This window comes from Contarinia nasturtii, unplaced genomic scaffold (assembly GCF_009176525.2).
Source record: "Contarinia nasturtii isolate CC-2019 unplaced genomic scaffold, AAFC_CNas_1.1 Cnas_scaffold_129, whole genome shotgun sequence".
Classification (NCBI taxonomy): Eukaryota; Metazoa; Arthropoda; class Insecta; order Diptera; family Cecidomyiidae; genus Contarinia; species Contarinia nasturtii.
In genome coordinates this window covers 10,748,732-10,774,910 of record NW_022197486.1, presented here as the reverse complement: position 1 = coordinate 10,774,910, position 26,179 = coordinate 10,748,732, and the positions used below count along the sequence as shown (strand labels likewise).

Genomic DNA, 26,179 nt, shown 5'->3' with positions numbered 1-26,179 from the left:
TGACTTTGATGATTAGAAGTGGCAGGCTTAAAACTTCTTTTTATCGGAAACCATATACACACAATAAAATTTAAACTGTCAACAAAAATGCAAAAATTCTGTGATCCACATTCAATGGGAAGAACTTCAGCTAAAACAAAACAAATACAAGCACATACATGGCAATATTTTAGTCCTACACTAATAAGATCGGTCATTTTTTGGGGGGAGGAAAAGTGATACATTTTTGCCATGTCAAAATGTCAACAAATTTATTAGCTCAGTGTATTGTTTGTGTTTGCAAACAAATAAAGTATTCATTCACATAAATTGTAAGCGAAAGAGCCGCATATAAAATTGGAGCAAAAACAAAAATGCAAAAAATCCTTGTGGATATGTTAACAGGTAAATCCAATAAATTTTCAAGATAAATGATGATCGCCGTTTGTTTATGATTGCCAAACGAAGATATGAATGCGAACCATAAAAATGACCGAAGCGGTTCCGCGCTTCATTGCACAGACAATCGCATATCAAATCGGATTTTCGGTGCTAATGCAGTCACAGACGAGTATCGATTCTTTTTTTTTTTGAATTTGGATGGTTCAAAACTTTGGCAGCAATCGCGATGAAAATTATGATTAAACCAACAAAATATTAGTTTTAAAAACTCGAAAGTTAAACAACAGTTTAACCTAAAGCATAAAATGTCTGACAATGAACTGTATTCTATCGCTCTTCCTCTTCATCTCGTAATAGATTTACGTTTTGTGTTTGGCAAGATATTCAGTTTGCATGTGAAATTGCTAAATGTTATCCATTTGGTCATTTCCATCTCTTGTTTTTTGCTGCCTAATGATACACAATGCCTCTCAGACACTGGCCACAATACAACATTTTTATCACTTGTTAGTGCATTAGTGGCCGTTGTTATTCTTCTTCATGCTGTTGTTGATGATGATGATTTTCTCTCTTCTCTCTCAATCTCAATCCTTTGGTCTTTTGTTATAATGTGCGTTTGCTGTTGAAGATTCATCGTCGATTTACTCGATGCACTTCTTTGCCTATTGCTGAAAAATTTATTTCGTGCATTTTGTTTGGCCATTCGTTTTAATAGTATTGCATACATACATGTGCATATGCACTGGTGCACAGCTATCGAAATGTATATATAGAGTTGGTGTCCGTTTGTGGAAACCTGTCCAGCGCCAGGTAATAAAAGATTTTATTTTAATTTATGCCTTTGAATAATGAAGAGGAAAACAATTCATCGCAATGTTGCGCACACGCGCATTTACACGCGCTCAAATCGTCCGTGTAAAATAAAACCAAAAATAAATATCGCGAGCTCATCATTGTCGAGCTGCAGAGACGACGAAGTAGAGACAGATAGAGTGAGAAAGAGAAAGAGAGAGAGAGAGCGAAAAGAAAAAGACGAGGATGACCGAAGAAGTGATATGAAAAAGGGAAACATAATGCAATAAATGTTCGATATTTGAATGGTTTTTCGAGTTCTTTCGCATGTATACGTGCGATTGCATTTGCTCTGGCGTGCGCGCACGCTCACTGATGTGGCTGGCGATCATTGTTTCACCGGTGGCTCTTATGCCTTTTTTTGTTGTTCTTGCACTCTTTGTTCAGTTCACGTCGATGACTCTCTCTCTCTCTCTCTCGCTCTCGCTCTCGCTCTCTCTGTACCTTTTGTCAATTTTCTTCACTCGAGTTTGTTTAATGCATTTCCACTTATATATTATTGATTTCTTGCACAGCTCCAACTGCAAGAACTAAATTGCACGCGAGAACCAAAATGCGAAAATCCAATTCGTTTATTTACTTCTTGTTTTCTCTCTCTTTCTGCGTCTTTTCCAATGTGTATTATTTCGCTAATGTCGATTTAACTCTCTCTCGTTTTCGATGTTTTTCATTACGTTTTGCTTGTTCGCAATTTTTGTTCTGCACTGTGTGTTAATTCAAACGTTTGCATTTTTCTCGCGCGCCATTCCTTTCAACTAGAGATTCCTTTCGTGTGTGCCTTCCTCGATTTCGATTTAAAATATATTTATATACAAGAACATTGTGTGCACTTTTTTATATCCATGTTTTTATTATTATTTTTTCGTTGTTGTTGTTGTTGTTTCGTTTGTAGACGATTTTGTTGTTTTGTTGATACTTTTTTCTTCTCTTCGCCTCTCTCTCTCTCTCTCTCTCTCTCTCTCTCTATCTCTCTCTGGTGTGCGGACTGAATTCCAGTTTAGATATTTCTCTATACGTAGTTTTATTTGTTTCGTTTCACTTGTTGTTGCTCGAGCCCGTGTAAAATCTTGTTCGAGCGCGTATAGTTTAATGCTTTAAATACTTACATCATATTCATTTCTTTTCGCTCTTTGTTCGTGTCTCTTTCACTCGTTTGCCTACTCCAAACGATCTTCGAAAGTGTACGTTGCCAAGATATCAAAACGATAGTGTTGTACAAACCCCAAATGGACTAAATACAGCATCACCACAGTAACAAAAGAAACATGGAAAGAAGAACGAGCACAGAATCAACGGACGAACGAGAAAAAAATAACAACAAGCGACAAGCCAACAACCAGAGTGTATGTACCTGTTGCATGTCTTTTTGGAGCAAGAGATCGAAGCTTGAAAAATATACACGAAGCCGAAAAAAGATTTGTTTTGTTGTTGTTGTTGTTGTTGTTTTTTTTTTGTTGGTCTGTTGCCGCGCACATTACACAAATGACGCGTGTGCATGTGTGCAAACGAATTTGGTATCTAATTCGATATACAGGTGATCGAATGAGTTGATCGAATTTTTTCACTTCATCATTGTGGCTGCTTCATTTTGTTTCGGTAATCGGTACGTCGACCCAGTCCGGAAATGTGTGTATCGGTACCGTGTGCATCGCACATCCCGAAACCAATATAGTTTATCCTGTACAAATCTCTTATCAATGCAACCAGTGGCCACCTTTTTATTCGTGTATGTGATTTATTCAACTGAAAGAAATTTAATCAAATCGTTCTTGGAATTCATTTTAAATGCCTAATAATTTTCTATATTCATTTGATATAATGAAGAGGATTTTATACAGATACCGATTTAAAAAAGGGGCCTATACATGTTGTGTCTGTTTGAAATTTCATTGTTGCAGCAAATGTTAAAACACAATCGCATCGCCTGATTTTGTGTGCTATTGTTAAAGACAGAATCGCTTGATGTGTAGTTGAAAAGAAAAGAAAATCGCAAATGCGCACTCAAACGAAGAAATAAAACCAAACCGATGATGATCTTCGCCTCTGGAGCTAAACAACTCTAATAACAATAATAATAATAATATCGTTATTGTGAATGTGAAATGCCTTTGAGTTGGTCATAATTTTTAATTCTTTGTGCGCCTTCAGTATTTTGTATTCACATTTTTCGAATGTGCCACGGAGAGAATCCACACTTTTTACTCGCTCTTTTGTACATCTTCAACTCATTTTGTCGTTCTCATTAATGATATTTTATTTTTATGTAAATTTTCGAAGCGTTGAGTGAAAACAAAACAAAAAGAAAACACACGAGCCACGAAGAACAAAAGCATCAGCGCTGCAAAGTAACATTTGTTCGCATTATGTGGGGTGCTGTGTTCGCACGCAATGCAAACCAAATGTATAAATAAATACACAACTGGGTGACAACAAAAATATTCCTTTAAAAATCATAAAAATCCGAACAACCGACAAACGAACAAACAGCAACCATACAGCAACAAATGAGAGAAACTAATCGACCGAAAATCGCAATAAATATTGTGTAAATATCAGATATTCATTTGTTGACTATTTATTTCTTTGTGTGTGTGTGTGTGTGTGTGTTGAGGTGAAAACTTCGTTGCACATGAAATTGCGAGAGTCTGTGAGATAAAAAGATCCATGCCGTGAAATAAGACCGCGCGCGATAATAAGATGAAGAAAATTGAGAGAGAGAAAAAAAACCGACCATTTCAAAATTGAAATCAAAATTTAAATAGCCGGCCGGCCGGCTGTTTTTATTGTCACATGAATTACTATTATGAAACGATTTGTGTGTGTTGTGCTAAAATGAATTTCCAGAATGTTTTGAATCCTTTGCGCGGCCGCAAGACATCAACAACATTCGTAAGCCGCGATCGATCGAATCACCGTGGTATGACTGAAATGAAGAAAAATCTGGGAGCTCGCGCATAAACGATGCACAGCATTGCATATGACGAAAAAAAAGAGAGTTAAAATTGAAGTGAACAACAATGACGATGTCGACAACGACAAAAAAAGAGCAACACACACGACAAACAATATAATGTGAAAATAGTTGGAAACGAATAACACACAGAGATACAAAAAGCGTTAATTAAAATCCCAATGCGAATAAAAGGCATAAAAATCCATTTTTATGATATTTTATGTTTTCCTTTTCTCTCTCTCTCTCTCTCAGTCTCTCTGAATTGTGTTTGCGTACATTGGCGTGCACTTCTTTTTGCCCATTCTGTTTATAGTTCGATTTTTTTCTGTGTGTTTTGCTTTTTTTTATTGTTGTGCCATTGCTCATATCATTTCCCAATTCAGAAAGCATCATACAAACACAGACAATCTCGAGATATCAAGAAGCACATCAAACCCCCTTTTGCTTTGCATCAGCAACAATAACAGCATCTTGAGCACATTTTTATGCTCTCGCGCGTCTCAATTCCGTTTCGCATGTGTCTTTTTCATCACTGTTCGGTTTCTCTTTCAAACTAACTGGAAAAAGTAAAAACGACAAACACGTCGAGACTCATTGGAAAGGATGCGCGCATATGCGAATTGTAAAAATGGCTGAAATGTGGAAAAAAGGAGGCAAATGTATATCATGCAATTCCTTTCCTTGTGTTTTACGTTAATTATTTTATTAATGCTTCTTCTTACTTATTTGTTTTGGTTTTCGTGTTATTTGTTGTTGTCGCTGTGCTCGTGTGTTTTTTTTCCTCTCTCTGTGTTGTTGGTCGTCCCGTTCGTTATTTGTAGCACTGATCGTCGGCTCTCGGTTGATGCACACACGTACGACACAGCACATTTTCGCTGATCATTCTGGAGCTCACACACACACATGCACAAAATCTTCAACGGAATGCATTAAGTATTGAAACGATGACCAGTGCAAATAGTTTTTGTGTGCTGTTTTTACTTTGGCGAAAAATTCTTTTGTTTGTCAACACGCTGTCGTTTTTTTTTCGGTGTGACCTTTATCTTTTCATCGTGTTTAGATCGAATCAAAGGTAATCTTCATTAAATCAAGAAAATGAAGGAAAATGAAAGAGATATTTTTTATATTTAATTTATTTCTCGCCTCGTTGGAACGCACACACTAAAAATCCGAATCGATCGTTTTGGTTCAATGTGCTTTTGTTGAGGCAAGTGCACTTGCGGCAAATCTGGTTTTGCTGAAAAATCTCTCGTTCGTTTTTCTTTTGTAATTTAGTGAGAGAAAAAACAACAACACAGATTTCTGATTTAAAAAAAAAAAAACATATCTCCCAATTCTGTCTCTCTCACTGATTAGTAGTAACATTGATCTACTACGACTATTTTATGATGACGATTATAAAATTCTTACGACTTTTTTTCTTTGCCTTCTTTCTTTTGCGCTTTGATTTGTGTACTTTTTTTTTGTTCATTCTCTTCGTTTTGTTTGGTCTAATTTTATTATAGTCTCTCATCAGTGAGAGATTCGTTAATAAAGCAACTTAAAACTAGTTTGGTTCTCGTTCGTTACTTGGGTACTTGTATATCCATTTCTTGCGTCTCCATCTCTCTTATACTCATGACCATTGATGCTACCACTACTTCGTACGCTCTTCTCTCTCGTTTGTTGTGGTCTTTTTTTTTAATTTAAAACTTTATTGTCATTTTTTCCCTATCATTTCGTTTATTTTATAGAAAATGGTATTCTATTCATTTTATTTTATTCCCGGCCACAATCGATTTGTTTCATTTTTGTTTCTCTCCAGTGGTTTCTTTTTGTTTTGCTGTTGTCTGTCTCGTTCGTCAAGTTTACAACGTAGCTGGCTTCGATGGTTGTATTGTTCCGTTGTGCGCAATGGCATCATCGCACATTTCTCTTCATTAATTTGCTTTGAACAATGAATCGATTTGTGTACGTAACACAAATGTTTATTTTTTATTCATTGCGAATTATTTTCTTTTAATATTTTGCTATCAAATCTTTTTTCCTTCATTCAAAACTGTGTGCGAATGACTCTATTGAATACAGACGAAAAAAACACGAATAGATGATTTCAGCTTCTGTCTCCAAATGGAGACTGCCTAGTTTTTATGGCGTTTGCCTGACTCTTTCAAATAAAATCTGGAATAATATTTGATTGTCTCACATTAAAACCCAAACGCGAAACACAGAGAGAAAACGAAAAAGAATCGTTTGCAGCAATAAGGTGTTAATCATTTTGCAATGTATTTCCTATTTGGATATATGTTGAATGGTGAATAAATGAAACGATGTTATAAAATAGTCATAGCGCGTAAAAAATGAATACGTAAAAACATCGAATGCATCATCGGTGCACGGTTACTACAGAGACTACTGAAGAAGAAGAAAAATGTTCAATTGCATTCTTTATGCTGCGCGCAAAAAAAAAACACTCACACACACACCGAAGTTGCAATCTGCCACTAAGCGAATTTTAAATGTCTTAATATGCTTTCTCTGCTGGTTGTTGAGGGACTAAATTGGGCGGTCGAACAGCGAAAAGATTGCCATTTTATTCTCTATCGTTTGTGTAGTTCATCGCCAACGAATCGAAAGAGAAAAAGAAAAAAAATGCACACAACACACCATTCACATTGGAAAAAATGCAAGCGATTGATAAATCGACAATAAAACATAGATAACGGAGTGCGCGCACGCTCAGCAACATAATTCCAATGTGTGTTGTGCACACGGATCGATGTGCGTTCGCGCTGTGTGTGCAACAACAAAAGACAGCGCAACAGCAAAAGAAAACCGTAATAAAAATTGAAAAATAAACTTTAAATGAAATATGTACGCAGTTGATAGTTATGCATTTAATAGTGATGGAGAGCAAAGTGGCATAAAAAAAGTAACCATTCCAAAGAAAAGCATTCGAGTTTGAGATGAAACATAACGAGTCGAAGAGAATACGGAGCAGAGTGCGCGCTCACAAGCTCAGTCCAATCAAGATGAGAGTAAAAAAGACACTGCATACGATAGAATGAGAGCGAGTAAGACAGAGAGAAAAAACAACTCGTGCAACTAATTAAAAATGTAAATATTATGTAAATCCATTAAAAGAGTTTTTCTTGTCGATATTGCCTATAGTGTATGCATGTATGCTTCACGGGCCTTTTGTGCGAGCGAGTGCTCGCTGACTCGCTTGATGTGTAAATAAAATATTATCTCTTCATTGAACGCACTTTTTTTGTTGACCGTGCCAAGCCTGACCACAAGTGACTAAAGTGAAGCAAGTGAAACGAACATACTCCGAAATGAGAAAAAACAACAACAAAAATGTGCTTCGATAATACGCGAGCTTGTGCGCGCACACACACTCGTTTGCGCTCTCAAATACCGAAAACGACAAAAGACGAATATAAATCATAAAATGATTATCTCATTTTCATTAAGCCGTTGTTTGTTGCTGCTGCTATTGCCACTGCGCTGGCACACACTCACTTATTTGCTTAGTCCCCGTGCGAACTCTCTGCTCATTCATTTGGTTGCCGCAAGAAATCAATGCTTATTCTTCTCTCTCTCTCTCTCGGTCTCTCTCAATCTCTTTCGTTCCGTCGGTTTGTAGATAAAGGTGGTAAACTGTTTGTATAATAAATTTTATTGATGATTTTGGTCAGTTGCATTTCCCCACATTGTGACTTTTGACCAACAACCATGCTTCGGTTCAAATTAACAACATCATCCGTGATTCAGAAGCACACAGCTACCGTGCCAATTGTGCTTTTTTTCGTTGTGTGCCGCAGTAAAAATGCATTGTTAAAATGAAAAACAGCCGTTCAAAATTGAACATTTAAAAATGAAGCTGATCCATTTTTTCCCTACAATTTTTTTGTTTTGTTCATTCAAGTTTTTTTTTTTTGTGACATCGAAGGCACATGGTTTTCATGACACTTTCTCTTACATAGGCGATGTCATTGCGATTTTTATACATTCAATGCTTTTCGTGTTTAATGTTCAAATGAACATCACTTTGAATTGGATTTCAACTAAAGAGTTTATCGACATCGCTTATACTTGAAAAAAAAAATCTTTTTCGTGGCATTTTGAAGTATATTTTTTTGTTGTTTGCTCCTCGTTGATACATAAAAGATGAGAACCCATCGACCGTTGGTGATCACCTTCTTTTGTTGATTTGATAGACTTAATGGTTTTTTCTGTCTGCTGTGTGTGCATATACATATATCTGTTAACAGTTCAGGTCACCGGTACGATGCGCAGTGTATGCATCTTGGATTTCTTTTGTTTTGTTTGACATATCAGCGGTGTTTCCATAATCCACTCAATGTATATCTGTGTTTCTGTATCTACATTGGTTTCGCCTTCGGCTGGTTTAGTTGTGCGCTCTTTCACTCTCGCTGTTGTTGAATCGAATGTGAAATGTCGTTCATCTTTGGTTGTTAAGTTTGTTTGACAGGTTTTGGCTTTTTTTTTCTCTCTCTCAAAATTGTCTCACTACAAAACATAACGTTGTTGCGCTCGGTCAAAAATCGTGTCAAGTGGAATGAACATACACGACTTAACAGGTTTTTTTTCGATGTTATTTTTCTTTTTGGTTGCACATTGAATCTCACATTCTTTTCTCATAGAGAAGCACACCGATCAAGAAATTTGAAGCCACAGAATTATTTATAAGAAATACCTGTGACACTCTATGTGTATGCAGTTGTGTGTATGTGTGATGAACTAACTGGCAAGCACGCACAACAATATATTTAACTAATGAAACAATTTTCTTTTTCCCTTCGTGCGATTGAAAAATACTGTTATTAATTAGTATTCCACAGTGAACTTAATCGACCGATTAATGTCTAAATTAATTTTAATATTCATCATTTCAGATTAGACAAATGCCAAATAGAAATGCCTACCTAATAACTTCAATCAGAATTAATTAGTCGAAAATGCAAACAATTTTAAATGCTTTCACTGCAATTATTCAAGAATTTTTAAATAATTAATTTGGTCTGTTTCAGTCGCATCATTTGGATTAGAAAATTTTGGCGTAAATTATTTAAGATATTAAAATAGCCATATAAAGGGTGAAACACGAAACATAATTCTTAAATCAAATGACATCAATTACGAAGAAAACTCAAAAATATTAAAAAATCATGAAATGGATTCACAATTCCTTTGAAAATGATGCAACAAAACCAGTATAAGAATCATTTACAAAACATTTTCTATTGAAAATTGTCGAATTTGAAAACTTTAGAAAGTGTCGATGTTTTTCGTCGCATGAAATACTCTTCTCGGAGTATTGATTGCCGTGAAAATAAATGTGAAGAGATTGGCAAAGTGTGAATTACACATTTGGACAACCATTTCTTGGCCATTCATTTTTATTCGTTTCTCTTTATACCTTTTGTTCGATAGAATTGGTTTCTTTTTCTCGTTTTATATGATTTTTATTTCAGTATTTTTCTTCTATTTGGTTTCATTGTATATTTGATAGTCGTCGTCGTTGTCAATTGCAAAACATTTGAATTAACCAATCCAATTGTTTGGTTGTTGTTGTTTCTTCTTTTTTTTCATAAAACTTTATATCTTTCGTTCTTGTAACGCATGCAATTGAAACTTATATCAATGGTGTTTTGGCACATACACGAACGGATTCGCGAATTTGATTGCGTGTTTTAGTTGGTTGGCTCTTGTTTTCTCTCTCTCTCCCTCTCTCTCAGTTTCCAGCACACGTATGTACAAAGAATGCATCAATGTTCGATGCATCTCATTCCATTTGGCTATATAGTCTATTGCTATAAATTATGGTAATTTGATATCTGTTGGTAGACTTTTTTTGTTGTGCTTATGCACGTATGCTTTCGTTCTTTATTTTTGTTGTCGTTGTTTTCATGTGTGTGTCTTTTCCACTTCTCTCACTCGATCTTGGTTGCTTTTACTGTTTTGTGTCAAATTTTAATGCACATCTCATCTTCATTGTGCAGAGAATTTCATGCAATTTTTTTTTCATTCGTTGGTTGGATGGTCTTATCGTTGAACCGGCATCCTCGTCTCATTGTGGTCACACTCATTTGATTATCGTGTTTATTTGTTTGCATTTTCCTTGCACCTCTTGGCCAAACACAAAAAAAAACGATTCGCGCTCGTTGTTCTCAAAACAATATATTTTAACCAGTATGCGAAATAAATTTTAATTTTTCTAATTCGTTTTGCGCACCATCATTCCACCATTTTTTCACTTCAGTTTGTGCAACAAACTGTGAAAAGAAAAAAAATCACCGAAGACGAAGAAGAGAGTGATAAAAATTTACAATCGTTTCGCTTATAGTCTTTGTCTCTGATTATATTGACTCTGAGCGGGTGCTAAAAAATAATCGGCTCGTTGTAATTTTGTGCAACTTTTGTTTCGGACAGGTTATTTTGGGTGTAAAAAAGAGATAGATAGGAATAGATAGCGTAAGAAAATGAAAGAGATATGGTGACACTTAGAGAGAGAGAGAGAGAGATATCATTCGGCGACATCGAATTACTATGTGCATTCATATTCGTCGAATGCAGCAAATTAAAAAGAAAACTTTTATTTTGAGTACTTATTTCATTTGGCTCCTTTGGTAATTTTGTGGCTTTCGAAGGCTATAAAAGGGGGTCTGTTTAGTTACCTCGGTGTTGCGATGGAGTTATTTAACGGAGCCCATTCACATTGGTGAATTATTATTGTTTTTTTTTTGAGATCCAAAAATAAATAGCCAACAGCCAAAGAGATTGCATCTCACGCATATTGTATCCCTCCACTCTCCTGCTCGGTCGCTCACTGTCACATGCGTTAAGGATAAACCTTTTTGCCAATAATAATGTGTGATATTGCAAATTTGTTGTGCGATTGCAACACTGTGTTCACTATCGCTAACTAACAATCTTGTTTCGAGTGAAAAATGTAGAAATAATAAATATTTCTATTTTTTTGCCTTCTCTGTAGTTAAAAGTTACCTCCTTCTTCTTGTTTCTAAATGGCAAAAACAAAATCTATGAGACAATATTTCGATTTCCGCGTTAGAGTGTTGTTGTTTAATATTTTTTATTTTTTTTTTTTCTTTAATTTTCAATTTGCAGTGCTGGCGAGTGTGTATTGCTTTCAAAAGATCCATATATTGCAAGACTGGAGCATTGCGTGAACAATTAATAGCCAAAAACAGACAAAAACCAGCAGCGTTTGCAGTTTATAGTATATGGCAATGCGCAAATGCGTGCATGTTGCATCATCGATATCGAGAGCGAGTAAACGAGCGCGAGACAGTGATTGAGAGAACGAGAGAGACAAAGTAGAATGACGGTGATTATACTATAGAAAAAGCGACTGTATTTAAGCTATAAGCATTATTTTGAATACATACTATGGCAGAGAAAAATGGTAAAACTGCATCTGATTTGAACCGCTTTTTTTCTTCTTTCTCGTCTCTTTTCATAGCAGCAAGAATTTCGATAGTACGCGATTTTTTCCTCTCTATTCAACTATACAAAAAAAAATAAGGTACATTTCAAACAAACAAATGCGAAAAAAATAATAACAACATCGATCTATGAAATAAACAACTGAATAACAATAATAAGATATAATAAATATGTGGCATCGTATGGAAAACGTGTAGCACTTAATCATAGAGCGAACAACCAGTTAATATACACCATTTTACAAAACAAATGAATTGAAAGAATTGGATAAAGCCGTGCTACTCGGGCACGCTACAATGTGCCCGCGCGCGCACACACACATACACGCACATGCACAATGAACAAGACATTTTTAGAGTGTATATTACAGGCGACTAAGAGAGAGAGATACACATTTTAAATAATTTTGAAGCAAATTTTGCTGCTGTTGCTCCCGCATCATATTTACAAATCGCAATCGTCAAGTGGCGAACTGTAAAAATATAAAATCTTTCTTTTGTAATTCAACGTTCATTTATGCACATAAATAATAAGTGTGTAAGCGATTTTTAGATTTTTACCGTCCAGATAGAGAGCACAGCACACAGTTTGGCACACGCGTTTTAACAGTGGCTCAGAGAGCACTGTGCAATGGCAACAACAACAGCAGCCAACCAACCGTCGTTGGTTTGCCGCATAACACACGATGCGAGAGAAATAGTTTCGGTAAATATTGATAAATATGAAAGTATGAATACGGTTTGTGTGTGTGTACGTCAATTTGAATGTGCGTGTAATGCATTGATTTTTCTGTATTCAGAGAGCAATTGAGAGAGTTCGGCGGCTCTTGCCCAGTCTTATTCTGCGAAATATCTATTAACAATGTATAATGACGGACATACATTATGTACCCGGGCCGCTGCAGATGCTGAACTTTGTCAGTTTCGCATACCGATTCAAACAACAACGAGGAAAAAATTGCACATTTCTCACTAAATGCAACGCAATAACGATCAACACAATACAAGCAGATCGAACATATAGATGATGGTGAATGCAATGAAGAAAAAAAATCACTAACAAACACCGATCGCTTTTCTAAACTCTACGCAATTACATGTTTACGTACATCATACGTACGGACCACTCACACCAATAGTGGTCCGGGTGCAAGTGAAACCCATGTAGCAATTGATCGATATCAATTGTAAAACTTTGACATCGAAATTCACTTTTAAATCGTAGAGCACAGCCAAACCCTGTACCAAACTGTGAGGGCGCAACCGCATCCCTAGAATTCATTTCTCAATATATATCAAATTCAATGTGAAATGACTTAATTTTCTTGATAAAAAAAAATAAACAAATATTTGCGCCAGTCGAATTGTCAATTGGGCCTACTAGTAATCTTGTTTGATTTAAATAATCGAATCTAAATCAATGCAAAATGCGTCCAGTCACCGTTTGACCGATCGCTAACAATATTCAAAAATACAGAGTACATGCCGGACCGAATATATTGCGATGATGACGATGAAGTGAAACACGTTAAGTTGAGGCAAAACATGAAAAATCAGTGCGTGTGCGTGCGCGCTCTGCTGCTACACATTTCAATTTTCTTTATCTTTTACAATATCTATTCGGGTCTCATTTTTTTTCATTTAAAAAACCGTCGATGAAGTACAACAAGCAATGCATTGTTTTCAATCATTCGCTCTCTTCGTCTCTTTTTTTCTTCTTATAATGTGTAGATTTTGTAATAGTTTCTGTATCTCCGTCAATTTATGGGCATAGCGATTGTTGTTGTTGTTGTTGCTATAATTTGGTTTAATAATTTTGTCTCTCTCTCTGTGTGTGTGTTGTTCTCGCTGGTCTTGTTTTGTGTTATCATTTTGCTGTTTTGTTCATGGCATGTTTACTCTGCTTTGTTGTCCGTTCCTAACATACCAATAACACACATAATAGTTATTGTATCATTTCATTTATGCATTTTGTTTTGCCGGGGTCTGTGTGTGTCATGCATACACAACTGATTTCGGTTTCTCTGTCGCAGCACTCTGCACAGTGCAATGCGCGTGCACATTACAAAACGAAAAAAAAACAGCAACAACAACTAAATATCTGTATATTTACAATTAATATCTACGCATCAAGAAAAATATAAATGCGTTTGATTTTCTCGTTGCGATATCATTAATAAAGTGAATGAATAAGTGCCAGAAAGAGAAGGAAAGAGAGAGAGAGATAGAAACCAAAGAGACTATACACAGAATTTATGCAATTACAGATTGCAAATGTGTCTGGCGTTTTCGCGTTTTGAATGGAGGTATTGGCGAACTCTAGGAGTGCTGCTGCTGCTGCCGTACAGTGTAAGAGAAGCAAAGAGAGAAATGAGCATTTAATAAATACATAGAAAAGCAGGAAATGAATCGCTGATGTCTTTTTGCGTATGCATCTCTACATCGCATCCCATGCCGTTTCATCTCATCTCGCTCTCTTTCTCTCTCAGCCATAACTCTTACAAATGGTGCAATAGTCTATAAAAGAAATATCGGCAGCAGCATAGTGCGTGCTGGTGTGTGGCGTGGAAAATTATAATTTATATTCTATCAAATGGTTGAATTTTTACCGATCGCCTTCTCTCGCATAAACGAACGAACGAAAAAAAACCAACTAGATAAGTTTTGCTCGGCAATATTCTTTTTCATTTGTTCGTTTTGTTTTGGTTGATTTGTTGCGTTTGCATGATTTAAAGAGAAAATTATGCATTCATCTATCAAGGGTTTGACCAAATTGATAATAAAAAGGAGAAGCAAAAGAGAGAGAGAGCGAGAAAAAATGAGCGAGCACATCGTACATTAGACGATCATTGGTGTTTTTTCTTCTTCGCATGTGAAAAGTGTTGGCATTCCATCGACATTCAAGTGGCTCTTTCATGCTCTCGCTTTTTGCACGGCAGCAAGAGATAAAAACAACGCCGTAGACAACGGCAGATTGTTAAAACGGACTAGTTTCATTTGGTTGCTCTCTTTTTTTTATTCATTCACTTTGGGAGCCTCAGGCCGTAATATTTAATTGACCAAACAAGAAAGAGGCTGCTATAATTTTTTTTAAAGTGCCGTTCCGTTTTACTCACGTTGTCAACACCAACTGCCAATTGAACGTTGTTATTGTGCCGTTTTTTTTCGACATTCGCTTGCGATCGTGCACACCTTACAGGAAATATCACAATAGAAACGATGAACTCAAAGGAATCTCTCACACACACACATTGCCCGATCAATCTCGCAAAAATTGAATTCGAGATCGGTACAAAAACATCCACTTTTGACTATTATTAGCTTATTTTCTATTTCTTCGTTCGCTTAAACACTTAATCATCAACAGTGCAACGAAAACACAAACAGAATCTGATGTAATAACGCAATGCGGTCAACACACATTCGTCTTGTGTGTTGCCGATCAAACTCCAAAAAAGTCATCATATCAAATGCACTGAACGGACACTCTGTCTCTCTTAACGCGAACAAAATAAACACATTCTTCTGTGTTGTCTTCAAGCAAGTGCTTTATTTTATCGTGGATCGTTTTTCTTTGTTTTTGTTTTTTTACTTAATGCGCGAGCTCGACGATCGAAACAAGTGTGTGTATGCGAACACAATCATTTTGATTTTCTTTCTTTTATTTTTGTCGATCGCTTAGATGATTTTCAAAGCGAATTATGTGTTACTGAAACCGTGAAGAATGAAATGACTCCTGCAGTGCTGCACATTGTCTTCCTCTTTCGCTCTTCATTCTCTGTGAAATCAAATATGCGACAAATCTGGGCTTAAATGAGTTTATTCATCTTTCATCTTTGCCTCAGTTCATTGCAAACGAATGTTGTCACTATATTGTCTCGATTTCGCTGGCAACGACAACGGTTCGACTCATCATACTCCCATGCAAGCTACCATTCCGTTGCGTTGTCATTGTTGTGCACGTTTTCTTTTGTCATTTTCTACATCATTTTGGTTTGTTTCATTAATAAACGATAAGCTTTGTTAACCATACCATTTTTGGTGCATTCCATATCAATTCCAAATTTAAACACTTTGTAAATAAGAAGTGAACAATTTATTGACGTAATAAACGATTGACCAAATCGTTGAAATTATACTGTATTTCACAACTGATGCAACATTTCTAAGGAAAATAACGATTTTCGGAAAGTATAAATTCAATGCATTTTTATTTATTTATTTTTTTAATGTCAAATCAAGTTTGAATTGTGGGGGTATCGATCAACATAACGAAGTAATAACGTCCATAAAAGCTTCTAAGTAAAATGTTTCTCATTGAGATATTAATGTTTGTTTGATATTTTATCATATTCCCAATGCTTTCAGCTATTTCTGTTCAAAATTAATTCATTATTCACAAACGTATTTTGTTTATCCACAAACCGTTTTTTGACCACTCTTTCATTATGAGAAAAACCGAAGAAAAATAAAAGAGACCAAATCGGGAGCGAGAAAATAAAAAAGAAGAAGATAAAAATGATGCGAAACAGAAGGTTTCATTTTAATCAGAATAATGCACATGAAGCTGAAAAATGCTTTGGGCAAACTATTTGGAATAAAATGTTGTCGTTTTTTTTGTTTTTCGTTACGAACTGTGTTTGGCAAATAAAATTCCAAGATACAAGAATTCAAATTCGTCTTGATAAAAATCTTTATTATTCTGCTCATTTTATGCTTTTGTCATTTCAGTTTTTTTTTTTGGATTTGATAATTTTCTGCAAATTTTTGCAGCAGCTTTCGTTCATTAACTTACCTCTGAAATGGTATAGAATATTCTTGAATTAATCCCATTCAAATGTATTCGTTTCGTTAAAAAAGTATATAAGATTGTGGCATTTTTTAATTTTTCATGTGAAAATTAATCGAAGGAAAGAAGTTTTTGTATCATCTGCCAAGGCATCGGCTATTTGTTTTCCATTTAAAAAATAATAATGGGAAAATATCAGCAGCAACAATTTTAAATGTACATAAAACGTCAATTGAATGTGCTCAAAATTGACTATCATTGGTGAAGTAGTTGTGAGTTTCATCTTCTTCCATCATTGGATTCTAGACAAAGCTTTTAAGTTATATTTCGTGGTGTTGTACGAAAAAAATTCGTAATAAAATTGAAATGGACATTTAAATATGATCAAGCGAAAAGACAAAATGTCATCGCATCTTTTTATATTAATATCCGTTTCTAAAATGACATAAAGTAAAGTGTATTTAGCTTTTTTATTGCTTGACCAAAAAGCAACCATTTTTTATTTGATCATGCCTGCGTACGCGTGTGTGTGTGTGCGTATTTTGATGAAAAGATGAAAGCAGATCAACTATGTCATCATGAAGTAACAGTATTGAGATATATAAATTCGAAAGACATGAAAATGGATCATAAAAAAAATCATCTTCGACATTGTGTGTTTTTGAATAACGACACGTTTTTAGTAAGCTTTCAAACAAGTGCGGAATATTATATGATGGCAACAAAACAAGCATTCAAAAGAACAAGAATAGACTTTTGGATGATTTTGTTGAAACTTTTACAACATTTTTTCGTCATTTTCAAGTGGTGTATACTAAGCCAAAAATCAATAAATGCGTATGACGTTAGAGCAATGAAAAATTCAACATTTTATCTATATGTATATATAACTTTTGAGGCGATACAATTGATCGTTTTAAAACAGGGGGACATTCATCTCAATGTTCACCGTAATATCTTCATGCATTCCAAGTAAAAGTAACACAAAATCTGAAAATAAAAATTCATTGAGTCTATGGAATAGAGTAAAAGAGCGAACATCTTAAAAAAGCACACAAACCACCATTGTGAATAATGAATCTCGTTGAATTGTGTGTATGTGTATGATCAAGGTGCTCGAGGCCGACCATGCGCGATCGAAATGCAAACGAAACGATAAAGATTAGAGTGAGAAAGATAGTAAGAGTGATGAGATGAAATGAAGACGAACTACGAAGTAGTAGTAGTTGTAGAGAGAAAAAAAAAGAACGGCGCACATCGCGTTGTTGTGTCATTTGAATAAATTAAATCGCTTCATAATACACCATACAAATTTCAATTGACAATAAAACAATGATGACATGTGTTTGGCGAATGAAATGCTTTGTGTGCTTTTTATAATGTACGCGCACCATTGTCATTGGCATCTAGCGTTAAATGTTTAGCATTCTATATGATTTTGCCGCTGCTACCCCACTGTCTTCGTCGTCTCTTCACAATTGTCGTTGCCGTCATCGTGATGCTGCTTTGGCTCTGCCAATCTCTATCTACTATTCCGTTTTGGCCATTTATTTATTTTAATAACACATGGCAGCAATATACAACAACACCGAAACACTCAAAAAACCATCTACCGAAATCAATTGTTTATTGTACACATGGAACAATCAGAGCAACAGTGTGATTGTATGCATAAACACATCGGCGATTGAGTGAGTTAAAAAGAGCCCAATCAATATTTCTTTGTTGCTTGAACCTATTTCATTTATGGATACATTCACACAAATACACAAATCAGAAAGGATTATTATTACTTCGCTAGCTCTATGTGTTACCATGCAATAACAAAAAAAAAACGCGCATTTGACAATAGATTTTATTATTCGATGTGCGCGTCTTTTCCTTTTCCTTCTCTCTCTCTTGCTGGATATGTTATTAATTGTGTGTTTTGTTCAATACTTTCGGCATGTCATTTGATCATATTTGCCATTTTATATACATCTTTTAAAGCTTATGCAAAAACTTAAACAATAGACTGAATTGGCGAATGTTCGCTACCTAAATAAAATGATGTGCACATGAAACTGTCGGAATGAGTAAGTAACGGGCGTTCGTTTACGCTCAATCACACACATAACGATTTTGCGGCTCGATGGACTTGCTTGATGTAGCGATGACAGTTGAATTGAAAGGAAATGATTTTAGATGCTCTGTTTGTGTGTGTGTTTGTTCGATCCCGCGAGTGTGTGTGCTTTTTGAAACGAGACATTGATTTTTGTTTATGATATGGTTTAATAGCATTGCTCACAAGCCAAATGTGCATCACACAAAAAATCGATCAGAACAGCCATTGCCCTTTCTATTTCTCTTGTGTGTTTCTTCAGTTGATCTGCATTGCACATATAAATATGCACAACCTTCAACCTGCTTGTAATTTGGAGGTATGTGCGCGCGCACAATGCTTCAAAGAGAAACATGACATTTACCGCGCAATTGACAACCACAAATTGACTTCGTTTATACTAAAAAGCGACACGAATGAGAGAAGAGTAAAAAAAACTCCGATAACAATATATCACTTACAACTGCAACAATCAAATAATAACAACATATATGAAGTCAAATGCAAAATAGAACGCAAAGCGCAAAAATAAAAATTGCCCCTTTGCTTCGCAAAACCTTATTTCTGCTCTATTTATACGAATGTCATGAGTAAAATTAAGAATCCGTATATTATTTGTGTATTGATAGCATTTTCCTATTACACAATGCCATGTTTTGCTCACAATTTCCCATTCTTGAGCATTTAAATTGCCACATGCCGTTATACACACATGGATCGGCGTGCGTGTATTTATCGTCCCTCTCAATGTGTGTATGACATACAAATTTGTGTGTAATCTTGAGAAATGAATTATTTCCGCAAAATATTTTTTATTAATTTTTTTTTTCTCATCTGAATTTGATTTGGGTGTGTGTATGCCTATGAAAGTGTTGGTATTTTGTTTGAATCATGCTATAAATAAAATGTGATGAGATTTTCATTTGGCAGATTTCGTCGTTGGTTGTTCAAGCCACTGCCACATGCTCATGTTGGTTGTTTGTTGCTGTTGTTGTCATCGTTATCGTCATTCGCTCGTTTTCGGTTTAAATGAAATCACATGTGTATTTTTTTTTTCGGCACTTACATATCTGACAACTACACTTCCACTTGCATAACCGAGAACGAGTGTCATTCGTTCTATGTGCACGAGAAAGAGACGAATGAAATAAATAAAGGGAGCCCGAGAGATAAACAGCAAGCGGCGCTCCAATTTGTAACAATTCGAAGCGCACACAAACTTACACAATCTGAAACTCTTTATGCCCGACCATTTTGCATATTGCATTCATTTCTAGCAGACAATAAATTAAATTAGTTCAATGAACAGCAAAATTTCTATATTCAATGAAAAATTTGTTCGAGTTGATGTGCAAGTGTGTTTTAGAAAATATTCGAAATGCGGTGTATTGTTGATGCATTTGCATGTGCAAAAAAGCTTCGATTAATTTCCTCATAAATTCCCTCTTTTGGAATGTTCGCAAAATGAGTTGTAAAATTAAATTTTCAACAGTGATTGAGTTTTGTGTTCTAATTCTTGATTTTCGAGTCATGTATTGGATGTAATGGAGATTAGGGCTAAATTAAGTTAAATTCGAAAATTTCCCACTTCATTAAAGTGTATTTTGAATGGTGAAAATGGTTTCGAAAACAAATCATTTTTACTTGAGTGCATTTACAGTTGACACATTCTGATTTGGTAAATTGTCATTTGCAAAGCGTTTATCTGTTGGAATTTCCTTCTCTATTATTCACATTTTCCACGCGAACGACCAAACGAGAAGAAAGAGCAATATATGTATATTGAAAAACCTCATTTTTATTCTCTGTGAATGTTTTTATCTAATTGTTTTATGTCGAAATGTGTCTTTATGAAACAATCCATGAACGCGTACCGAACACGAATACCGTATGAATGGAGAAAAAATGGGAGCCAAAAATAACGAAGAAAAACGATGTAACATCACATGTAATTAAAAGATTTGTGTAACAAACGGCGAGATGTTTTTCAATGCAATCCGTATCGTTTGACACATTCTTTTGCCATCACGTACACACATGCAAACAATCAAACAAGCAAACAAATGAACGCACAAAACTAATAACTTTTGTATCTTTAGTCATTGTCAGAAAAATGTACGGCTTGGAATATCTTGGCTATGGCAAAAGAGATGCTGTAACAATGTTTCTCGCGAGCGGCATCGTTTTCTCGGCGACGATGCTTATATTGCATTTTCTTTATTTTGTTGCTGTTGCTGTTGATATGCATAGTATTTAATTTTCCTATTTTGTTATTGTGTTTTTGTGCTGTGCTGAGATGAGATGAGCGAAATTATCCGAATGGCAGATTTGAAAAGAGGCAAAGACAAGCGTTAGACATCTGCCTGTGTAATAATTGTTTACGCGATGAAGAATATAATGTTGTGCTTCTCATTATACAATATGGATATTTATCGTGCGTTTAAGTGTAAGTGTGTGTGTGCAAGCGCACTAGCAACGATTCCATTTTGGTTTTAACACAGTGAAGTCGCCACACATCGTCAATAACACTCGACCTGTGTGATTTTAATAATATATATATACTCAACTCGACTTTTCTCTCGTTTGATTTGCATCGTCTTCTTTTTCCATCCATTTTTTTTTTTAATTTCTAAATATATGAAATTGTCTTCCGTTTGTTTTCTTTATTTCTCACCCGCCCAATTCCTTTTTTTCTCTTCAAAACGGTGTATCGCTTCGCGAATCAATATCTTGTTTGCTCCTCTTGCCTCTATATCTCCTTAACTTGATCTCTTTCTGACTTGCTTTTTCTCAACTTGTTCTTTTATGGTTTTTTCCATGTTTCTTAACTCATTCGCTTTATAAAAAATTCTATTAAATCTCCGAGTCCCCCGAGATAATTGATGTTACAAGTATCTCACTTTGACGGTAAACGCGCAAGTGCGATCAAAACTCATGCTTTTGCTTCGAACATTTTTCGCCAATTATCCATATTTCTAGTTAGATTATGCAATTAGAACTGAAAATGAAATAGAATGAAATTGGTTTGGCTTCATTTTTTTTCATATTTCATTCAATTTTGCTTCTCATTTTCTCTAACACAGTTTGTTTGCGAGTGGCTACAGTGTGGAATGCACTTGAACGAATGATGAGCATACATATGCTCGTTATCGTTAGGCGATCATTGCCATCGTACGCTAATATTTTTGTCTCTCTTTGTCCGTCCATCTCATTTTCCAGCGCTGTAAAAACCATTTTACCGCCATTAGACAGATGGGTAGTTAAGGACCCAAGAAATTAGAATAAAACGATTAATGTACGGTGTTCACTGTTTTCAGGATGGAATTAGATGTCGCTTGGTAAAAATTAAATCTTATATCTCATCATTACTCGAAAGATTCATATCTCAAGTACTTTAGGATGCACTTCTCGATCTCTTCTCGATCTCATTAGTGTCGCATTTGATTGAATACGCTTTTAGGTTTTCGCGCCCCATTCACATTATCATTAATTGTACGCGTTAAAAATGATTATATTAAGTTGGTCGCCTCAATAATTATAGTATTTAATTGCGATTGCAATGTGTGCGTTGCTGACTTTTTTGTTTAATTCGAAGCACGCTCTATTATTTCTACAAATTTTTATATACATGCATTTGTGTGATTTTTTGCGCAAACAATTCACGTTCATGCTTTTGAAGTTTTGACCTCGAAATTTTTTTTGTATGCCATTAAATAGCAAAAATCACGGGATAAATTCAATTCAAACGGGAATAACTGACTGTATTTACTAAAAAAAATAAGAGAAAAAGAAAAACAGAACAATAAACATTCAAATAACAACGAAAATGTTTGAACACTCCTTTGTTTTTCTGTCAATGCGTGATTTGGTTTTGAGATGTTCATAGTATGGTTAAAAATAAATTGAACATCGCCTGGACTGGCCACTGTATAAACAAACATAATCGTATAAACAAACAGATTTATTTTACCAGTTTGCACGCATTATAACCGGTGTGCACAGCGTTCATTCGTACAATCTCATTGTTCTATTTAATTTCTTTGGTTAAAATTGGTTCATTTGTGTCATAAATTTCAAATAGAAAACACAAACCATTTACAACGCAATTAAAATGGAGTTTTCGACAATTTTGAAAAATTTAACCGGCTTAAAATGAAACAAAATGAATTTTGATTTTATCGAGAAAAATCCGATTTTACAGCGAATCCAATTCCAATTTTTGCAATTTTCACGCTCACACTTTCAACTTTGAGCAACGAAAGAAGAGATGTGAAGATGCTCGATATACCTAATTGATCAGTTTCCTACCGATTTATTCCGTAAATTTTTGAATAGAAATCGCTAATTAGTCAGAACTGATTCAATGAAAACTCTTGAAAGAAAATATATAAATTTCTTGTCAATTTGATTGAAAACACACAAAAAAATGTCTTCTTTTCGTCTCAATTTAATTCATTGCCATCGTGTCTAATTTCAAACTTCCAATTATTTGATTCTTACATGTGTCCATTTTTTCTCTCGAAAAACGCAAACAAAAATATTTTATGACATTTTTTTCCAATGAGTCTCGGCCTCATAAAGATGTTTTTTTTTCGCTGCTTTGCCTCTTCACGTCTTCTGCGTTCTTTTCCAAGATTAATCTGAAACCAAAGATTCAAAAAGACACACATTTTCAAAAACAATAATATTCGAAAAGAAACAACAATGTGCTCGGTACGACAAGTAGGTAATTTGACGAGAGATACACAGGGAATTATTCCTTTTTATATTCTGTTTTTTCTCTTCTGTGACTCGATGAATTCTCAGAAACTTGAAAAAAATACATCAAATGAGCGGAGAAAAAGGGAGAGAGAGAGAGAAATAGAAAGAGTGTATGTGTGTGAGTGGATGTCTCTTGGGTTTAATTTCCAGACATATATTTCAGTATATGGTGTGATGTTGTGATTGTCAAGCGATAGCAACAGCGCACATATGCTGTGCACATTTTAATAACAACAACATCTATACAGATTCATAATGGAAAAACCAGAGCATATCATTTTCGCTTGCTATTGCTGTTGGTTGCGTGGCTTACACATGTGTCCATTTTGATGCGTAAGTGCAACGTCGAGACCATATGCGTATATTTCCATCAGAACAACAGATGAAAAAAATACAGTATCACTTAATACTACCCGGTATACGCACTATACACACAGATACATACTCTCTCTCTCTCTGTATCACTCCGTGTGCTGAAACTAAACCTATGCTCTCTGTTGTTGTTCTTTTGATTTTTCGTTTTTCCTCTCTCGCGCCTGATTTTGGTGTCTGTGCGTTGTTTGTTCTCTGCGATTTTTTTATTCTGTTGTTTTTGTAGTTGCTTCTTTTCTGGGATTCTTTGCTCTCTATCGTAAATAGTTTTGTGCACTCTGGTATTTGCATGTTCTTTTTTCTTCTTAAATTATGTACGCTGCCGTGTGCGCTTAGAAAAATAAAAACCATAGAAAAGAAAATTCTTCCACCGCACTTACACTTCACTCTCGAATCAAAGCGAGAAAAGATGTAAGAGATTCTTTCGAGTCTATTCTTTTCTTCGTTGCATACTTATATTGGTGTGTGTGTACAAGATGCATTTTACCGGAAATAGCATTTCAAAGAGGATAAATTAATGTTGATCTTTCATTCTTACTCTATCTTATACTCCTGAAAACTAATGAAAAAACACAATGCATCCGGCACACCGAATTAAAGTTGATTATTTTGAAAGAAAATAATTTGAAGATTTAAAGTTATTGATCTGCACGTGCACTTTTCTACCGAGAAATGTATCCGAAACTATGTCTCTCTATCCATAAAATGCCCATGAAAAAGATGACACAGATCAAATTACAAGAACCGAATGCATTTTCATTGCGTTCCACTTCGAGAAAAAATTAGTCCGTTTCCCACCCAGTTGCATTGAGTTTCGATGTTGGAAAAACAAAAACTGGGTCGATATCTATTTTCTTTACGAATCTATTGTCGGTGCCGTGACTTCGACAAAGCTTGAACATAGCAATAGGTTTCTTGTTTGTTTAAATTCACTGTGTCAATGATTGGTTTGAAACAATGTGCATTTTTCCCAAAAAAAAAAAAAAAAACAAAACACATACAGAGAGAAAGAAAAGAAAAGGACTTGAACCTAGGCATTTTGTCGCTGCATATTCGTGCTGTTTTGAGACAGATATTTAAGAAATGTTAAGTACCGTGGGCTCGTACACGCATTAGATTCTTCCTTTTTAGAAGAATATGTTAAAACATCTGCAGGACAAAATATGCCGTTATTTGAGATTTTTTTTTATTTATGTGAAAAACGATGGTCGATTTGATGCATTAAGCTTAATATAGAGTGAGAAAGACAAGAGAAAAAAAAAATCATAAATCAATTGAAGTTTTGGGTTTCTGGATATGTTTGTTATTCGGTCGAACTACACAAAAATCGAAACATGAACATTTTCGTTCATTTTTGCGCTTAAGAAAGAAACCATAAAGAAATCGAGATGAAGACACAACTTTAATATTATTTAGACGATATACATACATTTAAAATGAAAATAAGAACACTTTGAACGGAAAAAAGAATTCACTTGGTTATTGTTTCTCACACAAAATCAATTCATGTTTTGTGTATATTTATAATGTGTGTTTGCATTGTAAAATTATAAATCACGTATTGTCTTTAAGTTTGTTCGGTATGTATACAACGTTTTTTTTTTGTATATATATATATATCTCGAATCCTCATTTTTTCTTTTGTCATTGTCTGTTTATAAATGCTCAATGAGTGTGTTAGAGATAGTATACACAAGAGAATTGAAGAGCAAATATACACTCATGTTTACATCTTCTGCGCTCATCTCAAACCAGTGATTGTTTTTTGCTGTCCGAGTAGCGCTGGATATTTGTAGCGTCTGTGCAGCATTGCTACGTTCGACGTGTATTCAATATGAGCGCAAATCGAACGTGCATAGACGTTACAAATATCTAGCGCTACTCAGACAGCAAAAAAAAACAATCACTGTCTCAAACGCTTGTGCACTCTCCTTGTTCAAACTGTGCGCGCTATGATTGTGAACATGAACTATTTGTTTGGACATTAGACAATGATCGAAAATCGCACTGGCATACAAACATAAGTTCACTTCATATGCCGTTTGTACGCTCGCTCGCTCCTGCAATGACAATGGGATAAGTGTACTCATCACAATATTAGTCGCGCATCTATATTTTTTCCTCTCTCCACTGCCCTTCTAGCGATCATTCGATCATTCGCTTAAAAAGATTATTTGTGCATTGTTGTGTGATATTCGTGTATATGTGAGATGAGTAAAGTTGTGGAAGAACAGTCGTCATAGTATTAAAATACAGTACACACAATTGCACATACAAAAAAGAAAGAACTTACACATTGCGCGAAGCGGCACTCTCTTTTTGAGAGTGCGATCGCATTGAACAAAAGATGTATGTACATTAGGAGCTGTATAACTGAGAATAGGTAAAGAGGAACGGAAAACTATGGATGCGCGGGCGAAAGAGATAAAAAACGTGATATTTCTTATTGTTATTTGATTCGGAAAGGCTGTTGAGTGTTGTTTACAATTGATTTCTTT

The 26,179-nt window shown here is 35.1% G+C and overlaps 1 protein-coding gene across 9 annotated transcripts in view; it reads left to right on the top strand.

Annotated features, from left to right (window-relative positions):
* Positions 1-26,179, top strand: part of LOC116341849 (transcription factor SOX-6) — a 101,274-nt gene that overhangs the window by 24,728 nt on the left and 50,367 nt on the right. The window contains exons 3-4 of one of the 9 annotated variants that reach the window (XM_031769212.1): positions 11,321-11,540; positions 11,679-11,738. The exons of 5 other annotated variants lie outside the window; for them this stretch is intronic. The gene's annotated coding sequence lies outside the window, so the exon portion shown is untranslated. Of the gene's footprint in view, positions 1-11,320; positions 11,619-11,675; positions 11,739-26,179 lie in introns of all 9 variants that reach the window. 3 more of the 9 variants (XM_031769220.1, XM_031769237.1, XM_031769229.1) reach the window with 3 other exon arrangements.